Below are 7799 nucleotides of genomic sequence, written 5' to 3'. Positions count from 1 at the left end.
AGAGGGAAAGATGGGAGACAGCAGGTCATTTGTGATCTGACTATTCTCAGAAAGAGAGGCATTTTGCAATGTATACATAGAGCAAATCATTATGTTGTATATCTTAAACTCATACAATATCACATGTCAATTATATCTCAATGAAACTGGGGTTAAAAAGAAAGAGAAGCAGGCCAATGGGGTAGATAAGATTATGAGACCAGCAGAGGGCAGAGAGTGAAGAGAGGTGAAAGAAAGAAGGGACCCTGTAAATTCCCTCTGGCCGCGGGCCCCAGGCTCTGGCCACCAAGAATGCAATGGAGCAACGGGACTCTGAGGACATGGCCCGAAACAGGTCTTCTTTAGAAAATTGGAAAGGCTTGGGGCGCCTGGGCGGCTCAGTCGGTTGAGCTGAAGTCAAGGCTCAGGTCATGATCCCAGGGTCCTGGGATCGAGCCCCACATCGGGCTCCCTGCTCCACGGGGGGTCTGCTTCTCCCTCTGCCTGCCGCTCTGCCTATCTGTGCTCTCTATCTCTCTGTCAAATAAATAAATAAAATCTTGAAAGAAAGAAAGAGAGAGAGAGAGAGAGAGAGAGAAAGAAAGAAAGAAAGAAAGAAAGAAAGAAAGAAAGAAAGAAAGAAAGAAAGAAAGAAAGAAAGAAAGAAAATTAGAAAGGCTCAAGGGGCACCTGACTGGCTCAGTTTGTAGAGCATGCGACTCTTGATCTTGGGATCGTGAGTTTGAGCCCCACGTTGGGCATGGAGCCTACTTAAAATAAAAAAAGAAAAGAAAAAGAAAATTAGAAAAGAACAGAATAGTGACTCTAGGGTGTGGGAGACAGCTCTTCCTTCATCAGTAACATCTGCTGGGTACGGCTCTTCTCTACAGATAATTGGAGCAAGTTGCCCCTCAGTTTAACAGTATACATTTTGTCCCCTGATTTGAAAGGCCTGGAAAACGTGGCCTAGTTTTGGCCGCTCCCACTACTTATGGTCAGTGGAGGTTGTGGGCTCATAGCCTATCGGAGGCTAGGCATCAGCAAAGCCCTAAATGGCTTTGGTGGGAAAATGATGGCTGAGAGGGCACATGCTGTCCCAAGTTCACTCAGGGGCTTTAGTGACAGGAACCCACTCCAGAACCTGGGCCCTGACTCGGTGCTCCTCCCTGCACAGCACAGCGGGGGTGGGTTGCTGGCCAATTCTGAGAGAGGGCAAAGTGATTTAAACAAGCAAACGAAACAGACTAAGAGCAAAAGGCTGTGGGTGTGGAATTGGGGTGGGTTCTGAGTTCTTGGGGCCAAGGCTGGAGGTAGAAACAATCTACTTTTGTTTGGCCCTTGAGGGCCTCTGAAATGCCAGCCGCTGTCAGCCTTCCTCTGTCCTCCAGGCCAGGGCTGCTGGGACACTTGGTATTTTCCAGGACACAATTTTGAGCACCTTAAAAGAGGGCCGGAGGGGAGTCGGGATCAGCGTCTGGCTCAGATTTCCTTACTCTGAGCCGGACACAGTCTTAGGAAACCGCCCACAGTGCACAGTCCTATCATTCAAATGAAACCTAAAACCCAAGCCCCGGGGAGTCACACGTGGTCACCAAGGACACCCCAGCCTGGGGCTAAGCCAAGGGCATTCGCCAGGGCGGCTCGAGGCTGCTCTGCGGGCCGGGATCAGTCCTTTCCTCAGACCCGCAGCACGACCACCGCACCCCTCCCCCTCCCTCTAGGGACCCTCTGGCTGGTCCCCCTTCAGTCACAAAATTCCCTGTGCTTACCTTGGGGCTCGCTCTGCTGTGGCAACAGCGTGCACCTTCCCAGGGTTCTGAGAAATACCTTTCCTAAGAGTGTCACCAGCTGCAGACACCCCTGTCATAAACGGTCCCAGCTCTAAGCCGCCTAGGGCTTTTATCCCCTCCCTCTTAGCTACTCATTACCCAGCTTAATTAGGCCAGGAAATGCTCCTGCGGAGGACACTCTCGGCAGGAGGCGAGGCTGGAGGAGAGATTCTCAGCAGCTCCACTTCCTGAGGCTGGAGCTGGGGGGCTGGGGAAGGCCTGGAGGAGGACTGTGGAGATGGCAGGGCTGTGTCCTCCCATGAACAGCTGCTGGGAAAGAGGCAGAGATGAGCACATTTGCTCCCCGGGCCCTCCAGGGAGCTCAGGGTTGCACTTGGTTACGGGAACAGTTCTGGATCTGAAAGCTTGCAAGTGCCTGCCCACCCCAACCCCCCCCCCGCCCCCTCAGTGAACCAGCCGCACCCCCCCCATGACCACTTGCAGTATTTCAGCCCAGTCCCTGACATAATCATAGCCCGACACAGCCCGACACTGCCTCCCGTGTTCAGCCAGCCAGCCCCTGACCTTCACCTGAACCGCTTCGGTCGGTCGTTTGGGTAGCCCCCCCCCCCCATGAAAAGAACGCCAAGGTTCTTCTGAGGTGAGCACAGGACAGAGTTGGCCTTTCTGCTGCGGTGGTGGGTGAGTGGCAGGTGACACTGTCTAGGGGTTACCACGTGGGACTGACAGTCTCAAGTCCAGCCTCGCTGTCCTTTGTAATTCCGTGACCTTGGATAAACTGTTTTGTCTTTCTGAGCCTCAGTTTCCTGAGCCACACAGACGAGAGAGAACTGTCACCTCTTGCGAGGCTGAGACCATCTACTATAACCCCATGGCAGAAATGCGGAAAGGTTCAGGAAGAAGGAGCTGGTGTTCCCAATGTCAGGACTGTGGTCAGGGGGCTTTGCCTCTGAACCAGGGGAGGACCTCTGTAGTTATTGACGCCCCCGCCCCGCTTTTCTTTAAGGGAAACTTAAGAAAGGGGGAAACTAATATTAAAGCTCCTACGATCTGGAACCATTCATACTTACATTATCTCACCCAATTATCAAATTATCTGTTGAGGCTTCTGGATACAAGTGAGTGACCAGAGGCTCAGAGAGGGTGGGTAACAGCTAGTAAAATGGCAGAGCAGATCATGGGTGATAGGATCTGAGGTCTGAGGCTGCTGCTGGCCTGGAGATGTCAGAACGCCACCAACCTACAGGGAGGAGGGTGACCTGAATCTCAGTACCAACGGGCGGATCATCACTCTCCAAGAGGGGATTTTGAAGGCTTAGAGTCAGAATGTCATCCAAGAATGAGTCTGTCTGTGGTGGGCTCTCTAGGCCCGTGGGACACACACACACACACACACACTGACCTTTAAGCTCTGGAGCCGTCTGGTTCAACAGTCCCTGGTTTTGTGCCTTGCTGCTTCTATGGTATCAATGTTTTCTGAGAAAATGTACATTTCTTGACCAGTGACTTCATTTCCCTCACCTGGAGGAAGACAAATGTGATTCTTGGCTCTCGGATGCCCAATAGTGCTGTGATCAGAAGGTTCACAAGTAAGTTTGAAAAGTGCTTCCCATTCTACCAAGAAAAAATAACCATGTTCCATAGTAGGGTTGGGGTGGGGGTATGGAGGAAGATGGGGTACCTCCAGTTCTATCCAGAGGAGGGCAGTAGCCTATTTACCCATAGAGAAGACCCAGCAACCTGGGTTCTCCCAGGTCCCCAAGGGAATCTTCCTCTGCTTTTGACCCACCTAAGGAGCTGCACCCCTGCCTCCCCAAACTCCTGTCCGTTGGTTTGGGGGATCCACCCATTCCAGGGGTCCATGATCCATGGACTGACCTGGCTGGTAAAGCGGTTCTCACTTGGGAATCCATATACTCAAAGGAAGCTCCTGGCTGAGCAGTCAGAGGCAGACAAGACCTCGGAAGCCTAACTAAGCTTGAGGATCTGTGGCTTCATCACTTTCGACATGTGATCTGAGACACGTGAAGTCAGGGTAAAGAAAACCACTCAACCACTTCCCAGGATGCTAGAAATGCCATCAGGCAGAACTGCCCTGCGGCTCCGGGGAACAAAACTTGAGTGAAGTTACTGGGAGGCAGCGTGGGCTGACCCTACAGAAGGCCTTAAGCGCTGGAGTTGTCAGTGAATCCTTCGGGCTGGCCCCACGCATGCGGGTGGGGGCTGACGCGAAGGAGGGCGCGGGCTGGCCTGTGTGCTGGGCAAGGCTCGGGGCCTTTCCACCCCAGGGCTCGGTTCACAGGGGTGCTGTGAGGTAGAGCTCAGGAGGGGGTGGGGGTAGGGGCGGCTGCAACACAGAACCAGGATGCCCAGTTCTGGCACACAGGACTCTCCCTTTGGGCACCATCTGGGGCACCTTTCAGGCCTTCGCTCTCTTTCATTCAACCTACACCCCACCCCTCCCCTCCGTCCACCCACTGGGAGGCATCATCTTCCTCTGGCCCACTCCTACACAGAGGCAGGAGTGGGAGATGCCGCCTCCACCCCGAGCAGCTTGGGGGCAAACATCTGCTCACTGCCATTGTTTCTCCTTATTTAGGGGGTGGGAGGGACCTGGTGGAGCTCAGCGGAGCCACAAGCCCAAGCTGCAGTTGGATATACCCTCCTCCCAGGGAGCGGGGAAAAGCTGAAAGCTCCCTTGGGCCTCTGAGAGGGATTTTCAGCGAGTCATTCCCACAGGGCGGGGGCTGCTGCTGGCGGGGTAGCGGGAGGAAGGGTGACATTCACCCTCCTTGGCAACACCCCTCATTTGTTCCCTGGCTCCCTGGAGCCTGGCAAGGCCACGTGGCTGATGGATACAGTCACCTGTGTCCCTCCCTCCCATCTGGGTCTGCCCCTGAGCCACCTTGAAGCACCGGGCCTGCAGCAGAGCACCTGGAGTCTTGGGTGTGGGCAGGCGTTTGTCTCACCAAATAGTTAAATGCCAGGCCAAGGGCACTGAATCACACATACCACAGGGGCTGTGGGTTCAAGCAGTCACCGGCTGACCTGCCTGGGAAATGCAGGGATCTGTTCCAGCACCTTCGTGGCAACCCCACCTACTTAACACCAAGTTTCAAATGCCAGGTTGGAGATAGAGAGTGAAGTGATTCTGGAAATACTGGTGTCAGGGATGTGGCAGTTAACAAAGAGGAGGAGGCAGGCCCCTGCTCAGGGAGTGCTGGCCGTCTGGGGGAGGTGTAAACCCTGCCGCAGATAGAAGGACAAGCCGTGGGGGGTCAACGAGAACAAGTGAGAGCAGGAGCAAGTCGGGGAAGGCATCTCTGAGGAAGTGACATCTAGGCTGAGGTAGGCAGAGGTAGGCAGGCCAGGCTCGTCTTGCAGGCGGCTGTCGGAGCTGAAGTTCTAAGACAATATGAGGCAACACGTTCCAGAACTCAGGCAGGCTCCAAGTCAGAGTTCTGGTTCTGGGCTCTCTAATGATTCATTGTGTGGTCAGACTAGCAGCCCGTAATTTCCCTGTGGACGATGCTATCGGCCTGTCTCCCAAGGATAAGAGATGTGTGCCTTAAAGGTGTTTGAGATCCCCAGACAAGACCCAACATACTGTTATTATCAGTTGCAACATGTTATTTCTAGTTTCTACCCACTCCGCAAAAAGAAGAGCCTTCTCAGAATGGTACCCCGTTCCTTCCCAGCCTCAACGGGGTATCTCCCCTTAAGATTAATATAGATTCCCACAGACGTTTCCAGATACCTTCATTCTCTCCCTCCTTGTGGATGATCCTTCAAATGTAGAGAGACTCCTGTTTCTGCTGTCTCTCCTTCCATGTCATCTTTATCACAACCTTTCAGGACTTTTTTCTTTCCAAGGAAACAAAGTATTTGGAGTTAAGTCAATAGGCCTTCTGTCCCTCTCCCTTCAGTGCCTCCACCCCACCCACCCAGCGCATCGCTGTTGTTCACAATTCTTCGGGGCACTTCTCGTCGTGACCTCACTCAGACATACATGCATATCAGCTGGAATCATAGTCTTGGTTTATGATTTATCTTTCAATATACGTCCTTATCTCTTGTTGTTAGCTGTTGCCTAGTATGACTTAGTCTGGGTGTTATGACTTATTTCTTGTGTATTTACTTTTATGCACTCCTATGTTTATTGCTACATTATTTTTTTTAAATTTGATTTCATATGGATTTTTTTTTTTTTAGATTTTATTTATTTATTCATGAGAGACAGAGAGAGAGAGAGAGAGAGAGAGAGAGAGGCAGAGGGAGAAGCAGGCTCCCAAGGAGCAGGGAGCCCGATGTGGGACTCGATCCCAAGACCCTGGGATCATGACCTGAGCCGAAGGCAGACGCTTAACCATCTGAGCCACCCAGGCGCCCTACTGCTACATTATTGACAACAGACAAGATATGGAAACAACCTAAGTGCCCTTCAGTGGATCAACTGATAAAGATAAATACTGTATGATATCCACCTATATGTTGTATCTAAAAAGCCAAATTCATAAAAGCAGAGTGTAAAATGGTGATTACCAGGAGGTGGTGGGAAAATAGGAATGATTTTTTTTTTTTTTGTGTGTGTGTTACGAACTGACAACTGAGAGACAAACAAATGACTTGTTTTTTACTGATGGATATTTGCCCCTCCCCCTTTTATTGCTATTGCGTATGGGTTACTTCTTTACAAGCTGGGCTGGATTTCAGATATTTTTATTTTCTATAAAACTTTCTTCAGCAGGGCGAGATGAGAAATCCACCACTGATAATGCTGTTTTTGTTTTTCTTTTAGTTAAGGGCTATCTTTGGAATCATGGCCCATTTGCTTCAGGGCCAGGGGGCCTCAGGCTAAGATGACCTTAGCCTCCTTGCCCAGCCCCGCCCCCCTGCCCCCAGTCCCCATCAGTGATTGTCCTCATCCCGGTATAAGGTGGTGACCAGTCATTTCCTTCATTTTGCCTGATACCCTGCTGCTCTGTCTCCGACGGCCCAGGCGCACCACTTCCAGCTCGTGTGTGTCTCGCTCCCACGGTGGGAGTAACCTGGCGCCCCAGCCCTTCATTTCCCCAGGAGCCCTTTGGACCTGAGTCATCTCTTACCTCAACCGCTCCAGGCCCCCTCCCCTGGTGGGCTGCTGTCTGTGCCTATCTGCCTCTCCTGAGGCTTTTCTCTACTTGTCCTGATCTCAAATATTTGTCCATTTATACTTCCTCCCTGTCTTCTGGGAATCCTGAATTCCGAGGGAGTTTCCAGTGCCCCCTCTAGCCTGAACCCCTCCTGTGCTCTCCCCTCTGCCGCCTTTCTTTTCTCCCATCTTGGCGCCCTTTGTTTCCCACCCCACTCTCCAGGTGTTGCCCCCTTCCCTCGCCCCTGCAGTCTCTCGGTCTCTCTTCCAACAGCCTCTGCTCCCAGCATCTGTGTTCCTAACGCCGTCTTCGGTTGCCAGGTTTATGTAACACAAAGTGAAGGAGAAGCTTGGCAATTACCTAATGAGTCCACACAATGCAGACAGCCAATTAAAATATCCTTGACACAACAGATCCCCTCACTGCGTAAGGCTGAACTCCAGCGAGGTCCGCCCTTCACCAGATCTGTCACACCATCTAGATGATTGGGGTGACAAATAACTGATGTTGATCTCACTAGCAAGTGAGAATTTCAGAATCTCTCTGTCTGGCTGCCATCTCTCCAAATAAAGGATATTTAAATACACCCGCAAACAAAAACAAAACAGAACACACTAAAAACTACTTTCTTAGAGTTGGTGTGTAACTGTGAACTGAAATCCATCATCAAAATAGGAATTTCTGTGGAAAGTGCAGTTTGCATGGTAACTTAAATCCCAGCATTTTGTTCATAGATGTGTCCTTTTGCAAAATACACAGCAGAAATGAGCATAGCAGCTTTTCTAACTCCAAAGACCTTGATATTCCTCCCTCTCACCTTGTTATAGAAGCACAACCCAGAAGAGTCCTAATAAGTTAGCACTGGTCGGGGGCTTGGGGCTGGTTCTGGATAGAAGCC

General features: G+C 51.4%; 1 long non-coding RNA gene across 1 annotated transcript; it reads right to left on the bottom strand.

Moving 5' to 3' along the window:
- Positions 1-1772: 1772 nt before the first annotated feature.
- LOC148163677 (uncharacterized) lies at positions 1773-5621 on the bottom strand. The gene is made up of 3 exons (XR_015768813.1): positions 5527-5621; positions 3172-3290; positions 1773-2075 (listed from the first exon to the last, which is right to left on the bottom strand). It is a non-coding gene; the product is annotated as an uncharacterized LOC148163677 (long non-coding RNA).
- Between the last annotated feature and the right edge of the window lie 2178 nt (positions 5622-7799).

Source organism: Eumetopias jubatus, unplaced genomic scaffold, assembly GCF_037043125.1.
Source record: "Eumetopias jubatus isolate StellerSeaLion01/CBP00866 unplaced genomic scaffold, mEumJub1_p1.0 scaffold_8, whole genome shotgun sequence".
Lineage (NCBI taxonomy): Eukaryota > Metazoa > Chordata > Mammalia > Carnivora > Otariidae > Eumetopias > Eumetopias jubatus.
Note: the sequence above shows the minus strand (reverse complement) of the source record. Positions and strands in the feature narration are given on the sequence as shown.